The 25,531-nt window shown below is 46.2% G+C and overlaps 1 long non-coding RNA gene across 1 annotated transcript in view; it reads right to left on the reverse strand.

The window, feature by feature from the left end:
* Nucleotides 1-388: 388 nt before the first annotated feature.
* LOC141156555 (uncharacterized) overlaps nucleotides 389-25,531 on the reverse strand; it is a 32,504-nt gene continuing 7,361 nt past the window's right edge. The window contains exons 2-3 of the long non-coding RNA XR_012247663.1: nucleotides 19,394-19,455; nucleotides 389-458 (exon numbers count right to left, since the gene is read on the reverse strand). This is a non-coding gene — a long non-coding RNA (uncharacterized lncRNA). The remainder of the gene's footprint in view (nucleotides 459-19,393; nucleotides 19,456-25,531) is intronic.

The following is a 25,531-nucleotide window of genomic DNA, read 5'->3' on the forward strand; positions in this document are numbered from 1 at the left end:
ATATAGTGTCAGTGTGTGTGTATAGGTAATACAGTGATCACCAGTGACATTACACACAGGAGCTCTGTATATAGTGTCAGTGTGTGCGTATAGGTAATACAGTGATCACCAGTGACATTAGACACAGGAGCTCTGTATATAGTGTCAGTGTGTGTGTATAGGTAATACAGTGATCACCAGTGACATTATGCACAGGAGCTCTGTATATAGTGTCAGTGTGTGTGTATAGGTAATACAGTGATCACCAGTGACATTACACACAGGAGCTCTGTATATAGTGTGTGTGTGTATAGGTAATACAGTGAACACCAGTGACATTACACACAGGAGCTCTGTATATAGTGTGTGTGTGTGTGTGTGTGTGTGTATAGGTAATACACATACTCACCAGTAATGTCTCTAGGTGAAGTTCTTTATCTGCAGACCGATATATCACACCTTCTATATAGGACTTATCTCTGCGGAAAATAACATAGTTAGCTATAACTGATCACTTCCAGAGCACAATCCACACTTTTCCCAAGACTTCTACACTACATGAAATGACAAAAAAGCAACATAGTGCCGCACTACACAGTAACAGTGCTCCAGTGTCATTCTGTGCCTGCTCATCTGTCAGCAGACATATTTATCAGATGGCAAAGATGTAGCAGAGCTGAAGACAGAAGACCTATGGATTACATTGGAGTGAGGATTTTTCTTTATTAAACATGGAGTCCCTAAATGTGTTTTATTTTTAATAAAGAAAAAAAAATTCTGTCTTTTTTTCTTCTATTTACTAGAAATTGATGGTGGCTATGTCTAATTTGGCGTGAAACCATGAATTTCGGGCTTAGTACCAGCTGATAATACAAAGCTGGCCTGGTACTAACCCTATTATTACCCAGGGTGCCACTCACCACCAGAGCCGCTGGAAGAGTCGGGTAAAGCACCTAGAAATGGTGCTATGATGAATGTGACTCACCCCCTGGGCCGTGGGGCACTCGGATCCGGGCAATAGGGAGACGTTGGGGGTAGTAGTGGCAACCCGGTTCCGTGGCTCAGGGTGGTCAGACCAATGGTAGTCTGCTATGTGCTGTTGATAATGTCCGACTACGCCACCTGTGGATTGCGGCTATTATGAACCGCCGCTGCAAGGTAATCCCCTGAGGCTGATGGTGTGTGCAGCTGAGATTGGATAACTCCCCACGGGAAGAGTGTAACCCCAGGGCAGTGCAGTTGATGGTGGGGGTGATGGTGCAGGGAGTCCCAGTACCGGTAGTGCTGGAGGAGCGAGAAAGTACACAGACAACATACTGCAGTCCAATGCTTTTTACTCACAGTTCGGATGCTCCGGGTCACTTCTGTACAGGTAGTGACCACCCAAGCCGTGCGGTGTCCACCAGGTGAGGGGCTCGGTCAACCCCCAGGCAGTTCAGGAGCATGGCCCAGGACCCCCTTCTATCCTTTCTCTGGCCTGCCTCACCAGTGACCCACTTTTGTCCAGCTGCCGCGAACTTGTGCGGGTAAATGTGGATCCCGTTCCCCGCTGTTCTATATGGTGCCTTCCTAACAGGTTTAATGAGGTGTCGCACCAATAAATGATCACGACCTCCGGTCTTTGGCTGAGGGTAGTTTCTCCTCCACCAACTTGGGATCCGGTACCCTTAATCTGCCTGACCCTTGACCCTGTATTCTCATGGGTTCTTAGGGTCCCTTCCACCTTCTTGTTTCTGAGCCTTTCCACACTTTGGATACTTCTCTTTCTGTCTCTGTTCCTTGCTGCTTCTGTTCCTTTCTGTTCTTGTTCCTTTCTGTTCCTGGCCTTTTCTCTAGGCCTGCCTCATGGAGCTGGGCCGAGAGGGAGCCACAGCTCCCTGTCTTCTCTCACTCACTGAACTGAACTTCTTCTCCTCCTGAACTAAGATGGTGCCCACCTTATATACCCTTCCCTAGTGTGTGAGCTCAGGTGACCAGCAACCAATGAGCTCCTATCTACGCTCAGAAACCAACCCCTATCTGCTCCTACATCACTGGGTATTCCTCCCCCCTCCCCACTCCAGCCAGGGACATGGTCTGTCGTGCCTGCATTACTGTCTAATGGGAGCACCGTTCAGCTGTCCCTCGGAAATGGGGTGTGTGTGCTGTATGCAGCTACCTGAGCCCTGGTCCATACTCCATCCTTACCTGGGAGTGGAATACCACACCTCTGGCAGAGGTGCAATACCCCTGTAGCCTCCGAACCCTCGGGGCGCTACAAATGCACCATTTTCAGGGGTGGCTGCGGGCTGCGATTTTCAGTGTGGGGGGCAAAGAACGCTTGGGCCTTACCATGCTGGGAATCCCAGCCCCCAGCTGCCTTGTTTTATCTGGCTGGTGATCAACATATGGCGGGAGCTGGGCAATGGGCATGATTATCAAATAATATATACCTGACAGGAGCCCATAGATTCTGCTGCCTCCAATAATATATACCCGACAGGACCCATAGATTCTGCTGCCTCCAATAATATATACCAGACAGGAGCCCATACATTCTCCTACCTCCAAAAATATATACCCGACAGGACCCATAGATTCTGCTGCCTCCAATAATATATACCTGACAGGAGCCCATAGATTCTGCTGCCTCCAATAATATATACCCGACAGGACCCATAGATTCTGCTGCCTCCAATAATATATACCTGACAGGAGCCCATACATTCTCCTACCTCCAATAATATATACCTGACAGGAGCCCATACATTCTGCTGCCTCCAATAATATATACCTGACAGGAGCTCATACATTCTCCTGCCTCCAATAATATATACCTGACAGGACCCATACATTCTGCTGCCTCCAATAATATATACCTGACAGGAGCCCATAGATTCTCCTACCTCCAATAATATATACCTTACAGGACCCCATAGATTCTGCTGCCTCCAATAATATATACCTGACAGGAGCCCATAGATTCTCCTGCCTCCAATAATATATACCTGACAGGAGCCCATAGATTCTCCTGCCTCCAATAATATATACCTGACAGGAGCCCATACATTCTCCTGCCTCTAATAATATATACCTGACAGGAGCCCATAGATTGTGCTGCCTCCAATAATATATACCTGACAGGAGCCCATAGATTCTGCTGCCTCCAATAATATATACCTGACAGGAGCCCATACATTCTCCTGCCTCTAATAATATATACCTGACAGGAGCCCATAGATTCTGCTGCCTCCAATAATATATACCTGACAGGAGCCCATAGATTCTGCTGCCTCCAATAATATATACCTGACAGGAGCCCAAACATTCTCCTGCCTCCAATACTATATACCTGACAGGAGCCCATAGATTCTGCTGGCTCCAATAATATATACCTGACAGGAGCCCATGGATTCTGCTGCCTCCAATAATATATACCTGACAGGAGCCCATACATTCTCCTGCCTCCAATAATATATACCTGACAGGAGCCCATAGATTCTCCTACCTCCAATAATATATACCTGACAGGAGCCCATACATTCTCCTGCCTCCAATAATATATACCTGACAGGAGCCCATAGATTCTGCTGGCTCCAATAATATATACCTGACAGGAGCCCATAGATTCTGCTGCCTCCAATAATATATACCTGACATGGGCCTATACATTCTGCTGCCTCCAATAATATATACCTGAAAGGAGCCCATACATTCTGCTGCCTCCAATAATATATACCTGATAGGAGCCCATACATTCTGCTGCCTCCAATAATATATACCTGACAGGAGCCCATGGATTCTGCTGCCTCCAACAATATATACCTGACAGGAGCTCATAGATTCTCCTGCCTCCAATAATATATGCCTGACAGGAGCCCATACATTCTGCTGCCTCCAATAATATATACCTGACAGGAGCCCATAGATTCTGCTGCCTCCAATAATATATACCTGACAGGAGCCCATACATTCTGCTGGCTCCAATACTATATACCTGACAGGAGCCCATAGATTCTGCTGGCTCCAATAATATATACCTGACAGGAGCCCATGGATTCTGCTGCCTCCAATAATATATACCTGACAGAAGCCCATACATTCTCCTGCCTCCAATAATATAGACCTGACAGGAGCCCATACATTCTCCTGCCTCCAATACTATATACCTGACATGAGCCCATAGATTCTCCTGCCTCCAATAATATATACCTGACAGGACCCATAGATTCTGCTGCCTCCAATAATATATACCTGACAGGAGCCCATAGATTCTCCTGCCTCCAATAATATATACCTGACAGGAGCCCATACATTCTCCTGCCTCCAATAATATATACCTCACAGGAGTCCATAGATTCTGCAGCCTCCAATAATATATACCTGACAGGAGCCCATACATTCTCCTGCCTCCAATACTATATACCTGACAGGAGCCCATACATTCTGCTGGCTCCAATAATATATACCTGACAGAAGCCCATACATTCTCCTGCCTCCAATAATATATACCTGACAAGAGCCCATGGATTCTGCTGCCTCCAATAATATATACCTGACAGAAGCCCATACATTCTCCTGCCTCCAATAATATAGACCTGACAGGAGCCCATACATTCTCCTGCCTCCAATACTATATACCTGACATGAGCCCATAGATTCTCCTGCCTCCAATAATATATACCTGACAGGACCCATAGATTCTGCTGCCTCCAATAATATATACCTGACAGGAGCCCATAGATTCTCCTGCCTCCGATAATATATACCTCACAGGAGTCCATAGATTCTGCAGCCTCCAATAATATATACCTGACAGGAGCCCATACATTCTCCTGCCTCCAATACTATATACCTGACAGGAGCCCATACATTCTGCTGGCTCCAATAATATATACCTGACAGAAGCCCATACATTCTCCTGCCTCCAATAATATATACCTGACAAGAGCCCATACATTCTGCTGCCTCCAATAATATATACCTGACAGGACCCATAGATTCTGCTGCCTCCAATAATATATACCCGACAGGACCCATAGATTCTGCTGCCTCCAATAATATATACCTGACAGGAGCCCATACATTCTCCTGCCTCCAATAATATATACCTGACAGGAGCCCATACATTCTCCTGCCTCCAATACTATATACCTGACAGGAGCCCATAGATTCTCCTGCCTCCAATAATATATACCTGACAGGACCCATAGATTCTGCTGCCTCCAATAATATATACCTGACAGGAGCCCATACATTCTGCTGCCTCCAATAATATATACCTGACAGGAGCCCATGGATTCTGCTGCCTCCAATAATATAAACCTGACAGGAGCCCATACATTCTGCTGCCTCCAATAATATATACCTGACAGGAGCCCATAGATTCTGCTGCCTCCAATAATATATACCTGACAGGAGTCCATACATTCTGCTGCCTCCAATAATATATACCTGACAGGAGCCCATACATTCTCCTGCCTCCAATAATATATACCTGACAGGAGCCCATGGATTCTGCTGCCTCCAATAATATAAACCTGACAGGAGCCCATACATTCTGCTGCCTCCAACAATATATACCTGACAGGACCCATACATTCTCCTGCCTCCAATAATATATACCTGACAGGAGCCCATACATTCTGCTGCCTCCAACAATATATACCTGACAGGAGCCCATACATTCTCCTGCCTCCAATAATATATACCCGACAGGAGCTCATACATTCTGCTGCCTCCAATAATATATACCTGACAGGAGCCCATACATTCTGCTGCCTCCAATAATATATACCTGACAGGAGCTCATACATTCTGCTGCCTCCAATAATTATAACCCCAAACACAACAAACCGAACATCCAGGTCATAATAGAAAATTAAAAATAAATAAATAATTAAGCCGAACATTATGTCAGACTAAAACACCTTTATTACAAAATTGGGTTCTTGGTAGCACTAGAGGAAAAAAGTGCATACACGGATTTATACAGATCATATATTATCTTAGTAGAAAATAGAGGCATAGAGATATCAAACATAATTATGTCATGGTACACTGATGCCACATAGAGAGTATGGGATATATTGTATTGCATCCGCTCTTTTACATATGGAAGCGGGAATAAAGTGGCCCTATCAAACTTGTATATTATGCACAGTGAATAGCCAAAGGGCACAACGCACACAGTACCAGAAATGGACTTAGAAAACTATTCAAATGGACAATTCATAGGCACAACCTTAAAACTTCCCATCTAACATTGGCATCAGCCATGTATTCTATATCAGATAGACATGTATTAATACCTGGTGATCAGTCACTCCGTGTACCGCACGCCGACCCCTACATGGCTGATGCCAATGTTAGATGGGAAGTTTTAAGGTTGTGCCTATGAATTGTCCATTTGAATAGTTTTCTAAGTCCATTTCTGGTACTGTGTGCGTTGTGCCCTTTGGCTATTCACTGTGCATAATATACAAGTTTGATAGGGCCACTTTATTCCCGCTTCCATATGTAAAAGAGCGGATGCAATACAATATATCCCATACTCTCTATGTGGCATCAGTGTACCATGACATAATTATGTTTGATATCTCTATGCCTCTATTTTCTACTAAGATAATATATGATCTGTATAAATCCGTGTATGCACTTTTTTCCTCTAGTGCTACCAAGAACCCAATTTTGTAATAAAGGTGTTTTAGTCTGACATAATGTTCGGCTTAATTATTTATTTTTAATTAATTTTCTATTATGACCTGGATGTTCGGTTTGTTGTGTTTGGGGTTATAATTAATTGTCCGAATGGTCATTCTATAGTCCGACACATATGTATGTCATACAATGCACTTTGCAGCTGTAATATGAAGTATTAAATTTATGGACATACATTACATGTGTACTCTAGGAATTATTCTAATTGCCTCCAATAATATATACCTGACAGGAGCCCATAGATTCTCCTGCCTCCAATAATATATACCTGACAGGAGCCCATAGATTCTCCTGCCTCCAATAATATATACCTGACAGGAGCCCATAGATTCTCCTGCCTCCAATAATATATACCTGACAGGAGCCCATACATTTTCCTGCCTCCAATAATATATACCTGACAGGAGCCCATAGATTCTGCTGGCTCCAATAATATATACCTGACAGGAGCCCATGGATTCTGCTGCCTCCAATAATATATACCTGGTAGGAGCCCATAGATTCTCCTGCCTCCAATAATATGTACCTGACAGGAGCCCATAGATTCTGCTGGCTCCAATAATATATACCTGACAGGAGCCCATGGATTCTGCTGCCTCCAATAATATATACCTGACAGGAGCCCATACATTTTCCTGCCTCCAATAATATATACCTGACAGGAGCCCATACATTCTCCTGCCTCCAATAATATATACCTGACAAGCGCCCATACATTCTGCTGCCTCCAATAATATATACCTGTCAGGAGCCCATAGATTCTCCTACCTCCAATAATATATACCTGACAGGAGCCCATACATTCTGCTGCCTCCAATAATATATACCTGACAGGAGCCCATACATTCTGCTGCCTCCAATAATATATACCTGACAGGAGCCCATAGATTCTCCTACCTCCAATAATATATACCTGATAGGAGCCCATACATTCTCCTGCCCCCAATAATATATACCTGACAGGAGCCCATACATTCTCCTGCCTCCAATAATATATACCTGACAGGAGCCCATACATTCTGCTGCCTCCAACAATATATACCTGACAGGAGCCCATAGATTCTGCTTCCTCCAATAATATATACCTGATAGGAGCCCATACATTCTCCTGCCTCCAATAATATATACCTGACAGGAGCCCATACATTCTCCTGCCTCCAATAATATATACCTGACAGGAGCCCATACATTCTGCTGCCTCCAACAATATATACCTGACAGGAGCCCATAGATTCTGCTTCCTCCAATAATATATACCTGATAGGAGCCCATACATTTTGCTGCCTCCAATAATATATACCTGATAGGAGCCCATACATTCTGCTGCCTCCAACAATATATACCTGACAGGAGCACATACATTCTGCTGCCTCCAATAATATATACCTGACAGGAGCCCATAGATTCTGCTTCCTCCAATAATATATATCTGACAGGAGCCCATAGATTCTCCTGCCTCCAATAATATATACCTGACAGGAGCCCATACATTCTGCTGCCCCCAATAATATATACCTGTCAGGAGCCCATGGATTCTGCTACCTCCAATAATACATACTTGACAGGTGCCCATGGATTCTGCTGCTGCTGCCTGGGGCGACGCTGGGTCCGTCCTCCACAGCGCGCACAGGAAGCAGTCCCAGGGCGATGACGTCATCGCCCTGAGACTGACTTCCTGTGCACGCACCGGCAGTGTCGAGCTGCGCAGAGGAGGCAGAGGGGCACTGCGGCAGCAGGCAGAGCAGGGAGATCGCTCTGCAGAGGGCCCATCACTAATCATATCGGCAGTGCTGCCGATATGATTAGCGAACCGGGGGGGCCCTCTGTTCTCTGTACAGGGCCCAGGGGGGGCAGGGGGTGGGGCTTGGGGACGTGGTCAATGGGATCCGGGGCCCACCGGGGGATTTCCAGATCCTCCGGTGGGCCAGTCCGCCCCTGCATCCAGGCCCCCCATATTGCAGACATGGTCTCCCCTCCAGGTTCCCCCTATTGCAGACATGGTCTCCTCCTCCAGGTCCCCCATATTTCAGACATGGTCTCCCATCCAGGTCCCCCATATTGCAGACATGGTCTCCCATCCAGGTCCCCCATATTGCAGACATGGTCTCCCATCCAGGTCCCCCATATTGCAGACATGGTCTCCCATCCAGGTCGCCCATATTGCAGACATGGTCTCCCCTCCAGGTCCCCCATATTGCAGACATGGTCTCCCCTCCAGGTCCCCCAAATTGCAGACATGGTCTCCCATCCAGGTCCCCCATATTGCAGACATGGTCTCCCCTCCAGGTCCCCCATATTGCAGACATGGTCTCCCCTCCAGGTCCCCCATATTGCAGACATGGTCTCCCCTCCAGGTCCCTCATATTGCAGACATGGTCTTCCATCCAGGTCGCCCATATTGCAGACATGGTCTCCCATCCAGGTGCCCCATATTGCAGTCATAGTCTCCCATCCAGGTCACCCATATTGCAGACATGGTCTCCCATCCAGGTCCCCCATATTGCAGACATGGTCTCCCATCCAATTCCCCCATATTACAGACATGGTCTCCCCTCCAGGTCCCCCATATTGCAGACATGGTCTCCCCTCCAGGTCCCTCATATTGCAGACATGGTCTTCCATCCAGGTCCCCCATATTGCAGACATGGTCTCCTCTCCACGTCCCCCATATTGCAGACATGGTCTCCCCTTCAGGTCCCCCATATTGCAGACATGGTCTCCCCTCCAGGTCCCCCATATTGCAGACATGGTCTCTCCTCCAGGTCCCCCATATTGCAGACATGGTCTCCCATCCAGGTCCCCCATATTGCAGACATGGTCTCCCATCCAGGTCCCCCATATTGCAGACATGGTCCCCCATATTGCAGACATGGTCTCCCATCCAGGTCCCCCATATTGCAGACATGGTCTCCCATCCAGGTCGCCCATATTGCAGACATGGTCTCCCCTCCAGGTCCCCCATATTGCAGACATGGTCTCCCCTCCAGGTCCCCCAAATTGCAGACATGGTCTCCCATCCAGGTCCCCCATATTGCAGACATGGTCTCCCCTCCAGGTCCCCCATATTGCAGACATGGTCTCCCCTCCAGGTCCTCCATATTGCAGACATGGTCTCCCCTCCAGGTCCCTCATATTGCAGACATGGTCTTCCATCCAGGTCGCCCATATTGCAGACATGGTCTCCCATCCAGGTGCCCCATATTGCAGTCATAGTCTCCCATCCAGGTCACCCATATTGCAGACATGGTCTCCCCTCCAGGTCCCCCATATTTCAGACATGGTCTCTCCTCCAGGTCCCCCATATTGCAGACATGGTCTCCCATCCAGGTCCCCCATATTGCAGACATGGTCTCCCATCCAGGTCCCCCATATTGCAGACATGGTCTCCCCTCCAGGTCCCCCATATTGCAGACATGGTCTCCCCTCCAGGTCCCTCATATTGCAGACATGGTCTTCCATCCAGGTCCCCCATATTGCAGACATGGTCTCCTCTCCACGTCCCCCATATTGCAGACATGGTCTCCCCTTCAGGTCCCCCATATTGCAGACATGGTCTCCCCTCCAGGTCTCCCATATTGCAGACATGGTCTCTCCTCCAGGTCCCCCATATTGCAGACATGGTCTCCCATCCAGGTCCCCCATATTGCAGACATGGTCTCCCATCCAGGTCCCCCATATTGCAGACATGGTCCCCCATATTGCAGACATGGTCTCCCATCCAGGTCCCCCATATTGCAGACATGGTCTCCCATCCTGGTCCCCCATATTGCAGACATGGTCTCCCATCCAGGTCCCCCATATTGCAGACATGGTCTCCCATCCAGGTCCCCCATATTGCAGACATGGTCCCCCATCCAGGTCCCCCCATATTGCAGACATGGTCCCCCATATTGCAGACATGGTCTCCCATCCAGGTCCCCCATATTGCAGACATGGTCCCCCATATTGCAGACATGGTCCCCCATATTGCAGACATGGTCCCTCATCCTGGTCCTTATCTTGCAGACATGTCCCCCATCCAGGCCCCCATGTTGCAGACATGTCCCCCATCCAGGTCCCCCCCCATACTGCGTACAGGGTCCCAGTCCCCCCATACTGCGCACATGGTCCCCGTCCCGCCATACTGCGCTCAGGGTCCCCGTCCCCCCATAGAGCGCTCAGGGTCCCCATCCCCCCATACAGCGCTCAGGGTCCCCGTCCACCCATACAGCGCTCAGGGTCCCTGTCCCCCATACTGCGTGCAGTGCCCCCCCACACCCATACTGAGCACAGGTTCCCTGTGCTGTATTTCACATGACAGAGAAAAAAAAAAGATTCTCACCTGTCCTCCGTTTCCTCGGAGTCCTTTCTGCACCTGTGGCCCGCAGGCACAGGTCCCGTAACGATCGCGGCTCTCTCCAGCAGCCGCGGACATCAGCGCTGTAATGCAGTGTATTGCCGCGCAGAGACCGGCTCTCTGCACAGCAATACCAGTGTCAGCCGCCGGCCTATTAGAGGCCAGCAGCTGACATCTGCGCATGGCAGTGACGTCATACACCGCTGCGCTGGGACGCAGATGTCAGCTGCTGGCCTCTGATAGGCCGGCGGCTGACACTGGTATTGTTGTGCAGAGAGCCGGTCTCTGCGCGGCAATACACTGCATTACAGCGCTGATGTCCGCGGCTGCTGGAGAGAGCCGCGATCGTTACGGGGTCCATGCTTGCGGGCGGCAAGAAGCAGCCGGAGGAGCCGCATGCGGCCCGCGGGCCTCGTGTTTGAGACCCCTGCTCTAATGCTTCAGCAGTATGGGATATGGTTGCGGGCAAGTTTTTTTTGCAAACCACAAATCAAATCTCAAAATGTTTGAATTTGCGTGAAACTGAAAATTTCTGGAAAGTCGACTTAAACTCAATCCTCCGTGGATCGATCGAGTCACCTAGAGTTGTGCATGGTATTGCAACGTAGCTTCATTGAAGTGAATGGGGATAAGTTGCGATTCTATAATCAAACTGTAGACAACTGTGGCGCTGTTTTTGAAAACAACCAATCTGACCTCTTGTTACAGAAGTTAGTTTTATGTAGAGATACAGGGTCAATTCATCAATCAGTTTTCGTCAGAATTCAGGATATCACTGATTAAAATGTTGCAAAATGTTGTCATTTTACGCCAAACCCGGACTGCTCTGCCAACTTCTTGAAAAGTGGAGGAAAGAGGTAGTTCTTGAGCTTAGATTGATTAAATATGCTAATTAGGGTGTTCGGTGCATCCTTGGGGTGGCTAAACAGCTCAGTGCAATAATCCTCCCACCGTTTTTGCATACGCCGGCCCCCATTTGGTTGATTGACAGTGCTGGTCTGAGCTTTCTCTGCAGACAGCGATCACTCCAGTCAAGTTAAAGCTGTGGTGCACTGAGCAATTAGGCCACATCAAGGGTGCACCAAGGACACCCTAATCATGGTTTGAGAAACCCTCCCAAAATTGCACTGAAAAATGGTCTATTACCATATAATTTAGGAATAGCATAGGACAGACTATGGTTCATTTGCTAACTTGTTTTAGTATAGGGGATCTTAAGGTAGCCATGGGGAATATAGAGCCCCTACTTTATGGCGGTTGCATTGGTTTCTATGAAAATTAATTGTTCCTGCCATGCTGGTGACAATTGGTACTGCAAGTCGCCTGAGCAGATTTTAAAGCGTGCCTCTCCTTTCACAAAAAACCTATATAAAACCATGACCTTGCTGCACTCATAACTAACAAGCAGAGAGATACAGACCCACCCTCACTTCCTGTAGAGAAATAAAGACCCGCTCCCACTTCCTTTAAAACGAAAGACCTGCCTCCACTTCATGTAGAGAGATAAAGACCCGCCCCTGTGACGCCTCTAATCGAAAGCCCTTTTCTTTACCCTGGGAGATGGGGGACTCGGAGTCGGGTCCTGTGATGGAGAGATGGGGTGCAGCCGTGCCCCTGACCCGCTCCGTGCCCAGGGCCGTCACATTAAAAGAAGGATGGTACGGGCTTATCCGGGTTGAGTGTCTGATTTCGACTACGCCACCTGTGGCACCTGGTGAAGGCCACCAGCGCTGCTGCAGTCCGCTGAGGCCCGGTGTTAGGGCAGCCGGCATTGTTACTACTCCCCACAGGCGGAGCAAGGCCTCAGGGCAGAGGGACAGGATGACAGGGGTAGTAGTCTAGAAAGTCTGCGTAGTGCGGATTAGCACAGAATAAAAAGTCCGGAGGCCATAGGGGTGAACTTCCAAGGCTTTACTCACACAAGAGATGGCAGAAGGAAGGCAACTCCCTGCTCCTCGCGGAGTTCTGTGGCCACCAGAGACGAAGGGGGTCCGACAACCTCCGAGTAAGTCCAGTGTTCAATCATGACCCTGCACCAGAGTGTTCCTAAACTACAGACCGAGTGCTTTCCAGTCTGTGTGTGTAAATAGGCCGGGTCTCCCTTTGAACTCTTCTCAGAAAAAGGGCACGGGTGGCAGCTCCGCTCCTTCTGATACCCGGTGGGATCCTCAGGGCCTACCGGGCTTCCCCGACCAGGACATGGAGTAGCCCTCTTGCAGCCGGAATCCCTCTGAATAGATCAGCATAGCGAGGACAGGTGGCGTATACCGCTCCGTCTGCATCCTCCCTGGGATCCATTTGCGGTGGAGCTACACTCCTAAGCTCTGGGCCTTCTTGGTTGTGGTCCTTGACCGGGTTGAGACATTCATTGTCTACAACCTGCCCCTCGACCCAAGGCCAAGGTACGAGGGCTGTGTCTCCATCCGCTGCAGGTCCACACAGGATCCACGTTCAGGGTGGGAGATCACAGTAATTCACAGTTCAAAGACCCGCAACCAAAAATGGCTTTTTATTAAATATGAAATTTAAAGTGTCACTAAAATGTGATTCCTCCACCCTCGCCCACTAAATGGTTCCCCAGTCTCCCTGTAACCAGGAGGGCAGCACTTAGTGCATTCTAGCCCCCTCTGGTGGAGAAATGTGGTGTTGGATGTGGAGGTGGAGTCCTGACCATCACATTGTTCTTACCTCAGAGGAGGAAAAGTGCTGCATCCCTGTGGCGGTCGAACCCTCAGGGGCGCCACACCCCCACTTCCTGTAAAAAGAGAAGGACCGACCCTCACTTCCTGTAGAGAGATAAAGACCCACCCCCACTTCTTGTAAAGAGATAAAGACCCACCCACTTGCTTTAGAGAGATACAGACCCACCCTCACTTCCTGTAGAGAAATAAAGACCACCTCCCACTTCCTTTAAAAAGAAAGACCTGCCTCCACTTCCTTTGAAAAGATAAAGATCCACCCCCACTTCTTGTAGTGAGACAAATACAATTACTTACACCCGCCCTCATTTCCTGTAGAGAAATAAAGACCCTCCACCACTTCCTGTAGAGAAATAAAGACCCTCCACCACTTCCTGAAGATAAATAAAGACCTGCCCTCATTTCCTGTAGAAAAATAAAGACCAGACCCCACTTCCTGTAGAAAGATAAAGACCCGCCCTCACTTCCTGAAGATAAAGACCCACCCTAGCTTCCTGTAATCGGACTCAGTAGCTCTGCCCCTAGAGATGGATTAAACTTACCAAAAGACAGAATGTTAGAAAAAAGGAACAGTGTTTTTAGGGGGGTATGACAACATAATTGTTAAAGTAATTTGCAGATTTTCTATTTATCGTGTAATTTATCAAATGAGGTTATGTTGTCCGAAAGTGCGGGGACCATTTAAAATTAGTATTTCTCAAAAAATGGCATTCTAGGTCATAAGATGCAATAGAAAAATAAAATATAATTAGTTGCTTTGGACAACTAAAACCTTTTTTTTGCTGGATGAATTTTTGATAAATGAGACCCGGTATCTTCTAAAAGATGTATGCCGCCGCAAGAGCTTGTTTTACTGTCATAATGCAGCACTGTATATAAGAAAGTCCTGAATGGATCTCCTCACAATGGTAACATACACAACTGGCGTGAACTGACACGGAGAAATAATAACACCGGGTTTTAGTGAAAAGAAGCAAGTTTAGAAGCAACCAACCAGAATCATTCCAAACCTTCTAAAGGTGCTTTAGAGAAGCATGGCATAAAGTCTTAAATCTCCCTCTCTTGGCCGCTTGCCAGTTCTAATATTTTTCTAAGGATGAACTGTTCTTTCGCAGTCTTGAAAGAGAAAGAAAATCCACCATATTTCCTTTTTTTTACTTTTATTCTCGATGCGAAACCTTATGGACTGATCAAAACAATAAAGTGGCATGCCTCGGTGATCTGAATTGTATTAACACCTTGTAATATGTGGGAGACATTCTGGGAAAAATTACATTTTCCATTTTTTTTTTATGGGGCTTTCCATGATATTGAAAGCAGAGTGGGACAGCAAAATCAACTATGAGTGCCGCTGTCATGTTGTTCATGCATGTTTTGTAGTTGGGTTACATTTCTAGCTCGAAGTTTTGTGGACCCAAGTGGCAAAGTTACACCTCGACCCACCACTTTTTGGGGCGCAAATTTCAAATTGCCCTGAATATATCTACATTGTGCTTTACAGATGTAGTCTTCAACCTGTAGTGAAAGATTGAAGCTTGCAACAACTGGCGACCTACAAGTTGGATACCACTTCTGTATAGAAGAGTTATAGCTAGGGAAAGTACGGTGAGACATGTGCCCCCTGGGTGTTGGCTGACAAGCCACCTTTCCGTGGCCGAGATATTTATATAAACGACTATGGTAGTGAACTGAGCTCAACTTCAGCACAATCTAAAGCCATGGCGATTTGATGGATGAACAATATGTAGGAAGATCGATCTTGTGTAAGACTAGATAGGTCCACCAGGGTCTTCTCCACCGTTATCTTGATAGTATCAAGCCATCGGGGTGCTGGCCTTCCTCTTTGCCTTGTTCCTTCTACTCTTCTGACCATGGTGTCCTTCTCCAGTTATTGCTCTCTTCGTATGATGTAGATATATAGTATGAATAGATATATGGGGGGAAATATATCAAGGTTTTGGAACCAGTTTAATACGGTTGTCCAGGCTTGGGCTACAAGTCTGCAGTCACTCTATGTGACTGCAGACTGGTGAATCCTCACATTGCGGGTACGGCATGCTGTCAGGATTCTGCGGTGCCAGCGCCGCAAGTAGGCGGTCATGTGACTGCAAGTATGCAATTTGGCACATTTCGACTAGACTGTATCCAGTCTCTTTAAATAATGTTGTATTAAGTGAGGCTGCGCACGTCTAGTAGGCACATGACCGCATGTATGCAAATAGCATACTTGAGGTCATGCTTCAGCCTACTCCCAGTGCTGGCACCGGAGAAACATGACAGTGTGTACCATGCACGCTATCAGGATCCACAAGTCTGTAGTCACATAGACTGCAGTCTTGAAACCCATGCCTTGACTACCCAATTAATGGCTTCACAAAATTGCAAATTTTGTTGCAAAGATGTGCGACTTTTTTCTTTTTTGCAATGCTCTTACCACTTTTGAAAAGATGGGTGTCGCTAGCAAGGCAAAAAGGGAATAAACCCAATTGATGAATTGTGCAAATTTCAGTCTAGTTGGGGGGTGGTGCAAAAAAGTGAAAAAATAGCTCAAAAGAGAAGTGTTACATGTAAAAAGGCAATACATTTATTAAACATCATACACATCCTGATAAACCTGGCGTAACTAAAAGAAACACAGCCTCAAGCAAAAACGACTTTAAAAAATTCCCCTCTTGATAATTTCCCCCCAGAGGGACGAATTTCTCTTTCATCTAGAGATCCTTCCCCCCATAATGGAAACGCTCATCTATAATCGTCCACAATAGATTAAGAAACCAAGATGAACAAAGAAACTCAAAGACAACTCCAATTTTCATAATGTCACACCGTTAATATTAGATGTTTTGGTTTTTATTTAAACTGATAACTTCTTTTAAAATTACTTTTGTAGAATCAAATCTTATAACCTTTCACTTCTGCTGTTAATGCTACACTATACTTATACCGTGCTAGATGTCTTGCACTCAATTTATTATATATTTCATAAGAGCTTGCACCTCACTAAACTGCTTTGTAGCAGGAACCTGGGATTTTTAAAGTAGCCCTCCTCCTCCTCCTCCCATCAAAGTTTTTATCCTCTTAATATAGTGCAGTCATCATATTATATAACATTGTGTACTTACAATTGCTCATTTTCTCTTTCTACCCAGTTAATTATTCTTTTTTCTCTGCTCTATGTAGAAACAGGAAGTCTCTTGTCCCTGCATGAGTCACCCCTCCCCTCTTCAACTACTAAATCAGCTGCTCCCTCCTCCCCCTGCCAGGGACTTTTGCAGTAATGACTCATACAGGGAAAATTGACCTCCTGTTTCTACATAGAGCTTAGAAGGATTCAGCTAGTCTTTTAATCACGTGATCTCATAGACCCAATGGAAAAGAGATGAATTAGCTAGGTAGAAAGGCAAAATGAGCAATTGTAAGTACACAGTGCTGTATAATATGATGCAATATATTAAGAGGATAAAAACTTTGATGGGAGGAGGAGGAGTGCTTCTTTAAAGAATCATCTATTACAGAATAGAAATTGTTGAGTCCAATATGCAATCCAGTCGGCACACTCAGCAATGGGCCAATTTATTGACCCCATACTAAGATTCTGGTATTGCTGTTATCCTCCCTTGAGTAGTTTGCTATAAACAGATCGGTATATATCAGCCATGATGTTAGCAGGATAAGGTACAGAAAAATTAATTTTCACCAATTCCATACTTCCTTAAAATGACCCTTTAAGTGCCTTAAATGGTAATACTTCTCTAAGTGCAGAGGCACTGAGACAGATTACAGGAAGTGAGGGGCCGGTATTTATCTCTCTACAGGAAGTGGGGTCGGGTCTTTGTCCTTTACAGGAAATGGGGGCGAATATTTGTCTCTCTACTGGAAGTGGTGGAGGGTCTTTATTTACGGAAAGGTGGGGGCAGGTATTTGTTTTTCAACAGGAAGTAGGGGACAGATCTTTATCTACAGGTAGAAGGGGAAGGTATTTAAATTTTTGCAGGAAGTTGAGGCAGGCTGTTATCTCTCAACAGGAAATGGTGCCTGTCTTTGCCTCTCTACAGGAAGTGGTGACTGGTCTTTGTCTCTCTACAGGAAGTGGGGGAGATAATTGTCTTTCTACAGGAAGTGAAGGTGGGTCGTTATCTCTCTTCAGGAAGTGGTGGCGTGTCTTTGTCTCTCTACAGGAAGTGGGGTGGGTCTATATCTACAAAAAGTGGGGCAGATCTTTGTCTCTCTACAGGAAGTGGAGTCGGTCTATATCTAAAGGAAGTGGGGCAGGTCTTTGTCTCTCTACAGGAAGTGGTGACGGGTCTTTGTCTCTCTAAAGGTTGTGGAGTGGGTCTATATCTACAGGAAGTGGGGCAGGTATTTGCCTTTATACAGGAGGTGAAAGTGGGTCGTTATCTCTCTTCAGAAAGTGAGGGTGGGTCTTTGTCTCTCTACAGGAAGTGGGTGTTTTTTTTTTTTACAGGGGTGGGGTTTTGGCCCACTAGAGGAAAACGCATTGGGTCTTTGACTCCCAACAAGAAGTGGAATTGGGTCTTTGTTCCAGTTACTGAGTTCCTTTTTTTACAAAACTGCATGCAGGCATAACAAAGAGCCAGGTTTTTAGTTGAAGCCAGGCAAGTTATTGAAGAACGGCACGACAAATGCATGCTGGCCAGTGAAGGAATTCAAGCTCCAGCACCTATAGCGCTGGTAGAATGCTGAGGAAGTGTAACCATAACAAAGAGTGGATGCCAAGTTACAGAAGACGAGAATCGGACAGCTTCTGGACATATTAAACTACTTTGTGCACCAAAAGCTATTTTAACTTGTTGTGGTAGCTGAGGAAAACGAGATCATGAAAATGACAAAGTTTTGTGTGAAAGGTCAAGAGCGCTTTAAACCAACATTTTTGTTAGTAAGGTGCTTCATGATAATATAATCCGAAAGTATCGCACTGCTTTGATCCCCAGTGATCTACTGTAAGGTAATCTATCAGCACAAGATCTAATGTCCCTACAGCTCCCCCACAGGGGAAATGAAGCATTACACAGCCCCAACTGAAATCAATGAGCTGTTTATGTAATGTACAGACATGCTGGGTCCTCCAGAGCCAGAGACATTAGACATAGAAAACGAATATATACAGGACATGTACGTAGATTTATGAATGAATGGAAGCCAATATTTTTTTAGCCTGATAAGGAGAAATAATAAAGGAAAAATACACATCAATGGGATAAGTTTGGTCTTCAAAGTCAAAAGAAAGTGAAAAGAGACGTCCTTCGGTTATAAACCAAACAGCTTTAATCAGGTTCTTATCCTGTACAGCAAATCAACTGTGAGAAGAACAGTTCCAAATCTGCCTTTGTGCACGGTACAGATAGTGCCTTGGACATGAAACAGGCCAGATGTGCTCCAGCTTCGTGGAACTAATTTCAACAAGATGTTTATACAGTTACAAAGGGCGGAATTATTTTGGCACTTGGCTGTGTTCAAACACCTGGTTTTGACAAACCTTTCTTCAAATTTTCAATAGAATTGTCAAATATTTGGCACCGAGCAATGTAGGAGAGGTGCGTTTCCTTAAAGGGTTCCTTCTACAATTAAAGAGAACCTCCGCCGGGTAAACATTGTTTGCCCTCCTAATTCGTTTTTTACAAGATCACAAAATAGAAATAAATTAAAAAAATGTACCTACAGTTCCTCTTCTTGAGCCGATGGCCATTTTCTATCATAATGAAGGGGGCTACGTTCTGGAGTCTGTGGATTTAAACGAGACATTAGAAAGAATTTTCATCCATCCAGTCGCCATGGCCCCGAAATCCTGCCGAAGGCCGTTAAAAAAAAATCAGGTTGTTGTGTTAAATGTATTTTTAAAAAAATTATTTTTTTTTAAATAAAATGTTGTCAATGTTTTTTTTTTCCCAGATCACAACCTGGAATAAAAAAATAATAATTAAAACTCTTGTAATTTTTGCACTGCCCACTGGGGCTTTTTTAGACTCATACTTGCTGTTCTGAAGAGATGAATTTTCAGCAGTCTCATTATCATCACAGGCAATAGTACAATTACAGATAACATACACAATTGATAAGATAGGATCCACCATTTGTAAAAGGCGATGTCATAGCTCTATATCTCACTTGTTCATTAGATGCTTCAAAAGAAGCAAAATTTTGTTGCTGCTAATGTACATGTAATTTTCTTGAAAGAACAGGAAGTATGAGTTAAGAATAGTCCCGGTGGCCAGTGTAAAAATTGCAAGATGGAAAAAAAATTACTACAATTTTTTTTTAGTAAAAGTTAGACCAGAAACATATGTGTTACGCCAAATACTGGCCAAACCTTAGATGCTTTGTGTTCTAAGATGACCCACCAAGAAGTCACATTCACTATTGAGTATGTGTCACGGGTGTGTGTCAGATGTGACAGACAGTCGTCCTGCAGTTGGTTGCAGAAGATCTCTTCGTTTGGCATTACAGACACCTTCTTAGCTGTTTCACTCTAGGACCCAGCGGCTACCTCTTTCCTGCTCTAATTGACACCCTGGCCTGGGTGTTTAAATAGTTTCACTTTGCAGCAGGAAGGTTCCGGTGATATTCACATGTTTCCTTGTGACAGCTTGGAGCTCGTGCCGTTCTTACTTCCTCTCTGGTGCTAAGGGGACGTGTGTGCTTTCTCTCTGAAATCGGCTGAAGATAAGTTACTTTCCCCCTTATCTGTTTACCTTGTTGCCTTTAGTTGTTAGTGGGTACTGACTAGTGCTCACACCCCACCTTCCCTAGCCCTGGCTCTAGGGAAATACAGGGTTTTAGGTTCCTGTGTGGTGATTGGTGAGGAGCCAATAAAGGGACAGTAGGGGAGATAGTGTGATATCAGATCAGCCTAGGAGGTATCCACTCCCCCTTTCCCTAGTGGCTGGGCTCACTTCCCTCAGCGCTTCGTGTTGCACTTAGTCTTTCCCACACCTTGTGTGACACTATGTTGTCCACAATCTCTGCTGATTTTCTGGACAAACCAATGAAGTGACGGGCACTTATTTGTATCTATGGATCTTCTTTGATGCACATAACAAACAGGAGTAAGGCTATGTGCCCACGATGCAGAAATGCTCCGGATTTTTTCCTGAGCGTTTCTGCATCTCCCTGGCAGAAAAAAACGCATGCGGATTGTACATGCGGATTGTGCATGCGTTTTCCTGCCAGGGACATGCGGATGTGAAGCGTTCTTCACTTGCATTTCCGCATGCGGGTTGACAAGCGCTTTCCAAACGATTTTAGCATCACTTGGAAAGTGCTTGTCAACTTGGTCACACTATATAAATCCATGCAAACAGCATGGATTTATATAGTGTGACCGAGAGAATGTCAAAAAATAAAAAAATAAATATATACTTACCCTCCGATGGCCCCCGGTGTCTTGATTTCCTCCATCCCGGCTGCCAGCAGCGGTACACTGAAGGATCTGCCGACGTCAGCGTCGCGTGACCCGTCACATGACTCTGACGTCAGCGCAGGTCCTTCATTCCATCGCGAAGTGCCGGGAAGCAAGGAGGAGCACAGCGCGGGCCGCTAGAAGGTAAGTATACATTTATTTTTTATTTTATTCTTTTTTTACAGCTTTTTTAATGGTACCTGGGTGTGGATGAGACTCTCCCCTCCTCTACACCCTGGTACCATCCGCACATTAGAACGCGCCAATTACGCAAGTACAGATGCAGTCTTGCGGAATTGGCGCGTTGTAATGCAAGTCAATGGCGGCGAAAAAGCAGCACTTCCGCAAAATAATTGGTAATGCTTCGTTTTTTTCCGCAATGATAATCCGCAGCCGAAATTTCCGCAGCATGTGCACAGCACATGCGGATTATCATTGGGGGACATGGCAGGCCTTCTACCATGCGTTTTTTAAGCGTTTCTGCAGCGTTTTTGCCGCTGCGAAACGCTTAAAAAACACATCGTGGGCACACAGACTAATACATCAGTATTTTTCTTATATCAAGACTGGGTTCTTATTGTGAGATGGAAATTCTTCAAAACAGGAGCAAATTGATCACGTCTTTTGGCATAACCTTCAGTCCGCTCTAAAAGTCCAGCACGTTCTGAAGAGAGACCTGTGTCTAAACGACCTGCACTCCACTAACACCCCTTGTTTATTAAGCAGGTGTTGTTGGAACCACTAGTCATTTTCCTAGAGGTACATTTCAAGATATTCCATGCTCAACTTTTCCATCATTTTTAAGACTTAAGTTTTCGAGCAGTAAGGGATTAGATTCCACTGAAAGGTGCAACTATTGAGATTTACAATCTAAATAACTATTAATAAAACCATCTGAATGCAAGTTCTTTACACAAAATAAAAGCTTCTACATTCCATAATAGCCATTGAGAATAAAATCAAGACATCCATGCAGCATAAAATCCAATAAAAATGGCCATCAAAAATACTAGTTCAAAGAAAATCTATCTGATGCATGAAATTTTACGTTTTCCTTTTGCCTCCTCTTCCATGTTCTTTTTTTCTTTCTTAGAAAAGTCCAGTTCTTATTTGCCATCTTGATTACAGAAATCACTCTCTGCTGGCATCAGCTTTAATAACTAATGTATATGTACTATAATGCCCTGGAATCATATAGGGAAGTTTGGCCAGACTATGAGAATCTAAAGTTTGCAAAACTAAAAATTATAAGCAGTGGGATAAAGGTACAGATACAGAACTAAGGCATGCCCAGGAGAGGCTATAGACTGTGCCATGTGCAGCAGCTTGCATGTCACAGGCAGTGGGCAAATTCTAACCTACTGCAAGGAGGAGCAGAGATGATGGGTAAAAGGTAAAGAATAATCTTACAGATACAGATCTAAAGACACCCATACATAGATAAAAGTTGGTCCAACTTGCCGATTTCAGCTGGACAGGCCAACCATTTCATGAGAAGGGGGTTCTCCTGACTCTTCCTCGATAGATGATGTTGGGGGAGAGAAGACTTGGGCAGTTAGAATTTCAAGGTCTGATAATTTGTTTTCAGGAGAGATAAGCTGCTGCCACAGGCATCTGGCAGCAGCTTTCTCCTCTTTCCCTATTGAAACCAAATGAGATCAACCGAGAGCTCATGCTTATGAAGACTTCGGGAGCGATAACTGGCTGCCAAACATGCTTTGGCTGACAGCTGTCTCATGTGTATGGCAAGCCTATGGCATATGCTGGCACAGGAGGATCTACAGACTGTGTCCTGTGCAGCAGCATGCGTGTCACAAGCACTAAGCAACCTTCAACCTTCTGCAGAGAGGAGCAGAGGTGACTGGTTGAGAATAATCTTACAGATACAGAACCAAGGCATAGGCTGGCTGTTACGGGTGTATCAGATGCAACAGACAGTTGCTCTGCATCAGTCTACAGAAGGTCACTGTGTTTGACATTGCAGACATCTTCTTAATGTTTCTTACTTTTTGACCCAGCGGCAACCTCCCTTCTGCTCTGATTGACACACCCTGGTCTGGGTGTTTATAAACTTTCAGCCTGCTAAAGGGAGTCGCCGGTGATATTCTCATTTTCCCTTGTGAAGGCTTGGAGCTACAGCAGTCAGCTAGCTTCCTCTCTGGTGCCCTTGGAGGACGTTTGGTGTTATCTCTCTGGTGTCTGCTCAAGTTAAGTTTTCCCCCTTTGTTTGTCTCCCTTGTTGTCTCTAGCTTTTAGTGGGGACTGACCAGTGCTCACCTCCCCTCCCTATCTAGGGCCAAGCTCTAGGGATATACAGGGCTTAGGTTTCCTGCTCGGCGATTGGTGTGAAACCAATATAGGGATGGTAGGGTAGGCAGGGTGTCATTAGATCTGCCTAGGGGTCTCCACTCCCCCTTTCCCTAGTGTCTGGGCTTCCTTCCCCTCATCCCTTCATGTTGCACTTAGTCTTTCCCACACTGTGTGTGACATTGGCACAGGAGATTCTACAGACTATGCCGTGTGCAGCAGCGTGCGTGTCACAGGCAGTATGTAAACTTCAGCCCACTGCATGGAGGAGCAGAGATCACTAATTGAAAATAATCTTACAGATACAGAACCAAGGCATAGTCAGATACAGGAGATACAAGACGTGCGCAACCTTCAACCTACTGCAGGGAGGAGCAGAGAAGACTAGTTAAGAATAGTCATTCACCATCTACAGTAAATAGGAAGACACCTAGACTAGATCCAATGATTGTTACATGTATGAGAGTAAATAAGAATTTATGTTCTACTAGATGGTGGCCCGATTCTAACGTATCGGGTATTCTAGAATATGTATGCGGCCGACCGGGCGCAATCAGCAGAGCGTTGTTTAAATTTGGCGCCAAAATTGCTGATTGGTCGCGACCAATCAGCAAAGCGGTGTTTAAATTTGGCGCCAAAATCGCTGATTGGTCGCGGCCGGCGACCGCGACCAATCAGCGAACTGTGTTAGTGAAGACCGGAGAGCGTGTTTAAATATCGCTGATTGGTCGTGGCCGGCGGTCGCGACCAATCAGCAGAACAGTGTTTAAATTTGGCGTCAAAATCGCTGATTGGCGACCGCGACCAATCAGCCAAGTGGTGTTTAAATTAGGCAGCACTATCGCTGATTGGTCGCAGCCGGCGGCCGCGACCAAATCGGCGAATCGTATTAGTGAGGACTGGGGAGCGGCGCTGCGGGAGATGACCGGCTGCTCGCAGAAGAAGTATCCTGACCGGCGGCGCCGCTCCCTGGTCCTCCCTTCACACTTGCCGTCGGGAGATCAGCGGCCCTAGCCGCTGATCTCCTGACGGTAGCCGCATGGAGGTCAGCGGCTCCGCCGGTCGGGGTACTTCTGCTGCGAGCAGCCGGTCATCTGCCAGCTTCATCACCGCTGACCTCTGTGCAGAGTGGAGTTTAAATTTGGCGCCAATAATGCTGATTGGTCGCGGACGGCGACCGCGACCAATCAGCAAAGTCGTGTTTAAATTTGGCGCCAAGATCGCTGACTGGTCGCAGCCGCCGGCCTCGACCAATCAGCGAATCGTATTAGTGAGGACCGGGGAGCGGCACTGCCTGTGCGGGTACTTCCGCTGCGAGCAGCTGGGAGATGACCGTCTGCTCGCAGCAGAAGTATCCCGACCGGCGGCGCCGCTCCCCGGTCCTCCCTTCAGACTTGCTGTCGGGAGATCAGTGGGCCGCTGATCTCCCGACGGTAGCAGCATGGAGGTCAGCGGCGCCGCCGGTCGGGATGCTTCTGCTGCAAGCAGCCGGGAGATGACCGGCATCTTCCGGCTGCATCGCCGCTTACCTCCGTGCGGCAGATGAGCCGCTAACGGCCGCCATCTTTTTCTGAAAACCCGCATCGCTGATTGGCCGCGGCCGGACCAATCAGCGACGCGGGATTTCCTGGACAGACAGACAGACGGGATAAGACGATTATATATATTAGACTATGGATAATTTATGGTTTATTGGGTCCATATTTAGAGTCCACAGTGTTAACAAGAACTATAACATGAAGAACCCATTTTGATATTTACTTTCTATCCCCTTCTGGGATGTGAATGAATAGAGGCCACGCTCTCATTAGACCCGATATCACTGATCCTACTTGTTAGCACATATTATTGAGTTTTATTTGTCCTATTATGCATTTACTGCCTCAAGTTAGTGCCTACAAGCAGTTTAGTAAGTGACTTTTTACAAATGCCAGTGGCAGTGGAGTGACGTAAAAGAAACATTTTTGACCTTTTGCTGGTTTCCAGTAAAGTGAAGGTCGTCGGAACAGCTGTCAGGCAGATAGGAATATGGTTTACAGACTGCTTTATGTGTCGCTCTTGACATTATATTGAATGTCGAGTACACTTACTGCG

The sequence above is a fragment of the Phyllobates terribilis genome, unplaced genomic scaffold (assembly GCF_046119375.1).
Source record: "Phyllobates terribilis strain yellow unplaced genomic scaffold, ASM4611937v1 Scaffold_8__6_contigs__length_399053987, whole genome shotgun sequence".
NCBI classification, from domain to species: domain Eukaryota; kingdom Metazoa; phylum Chordata; class Amphibia; order Anura; family Dendrobatidae; genus Phyllobates; species Phyllobates terribilis.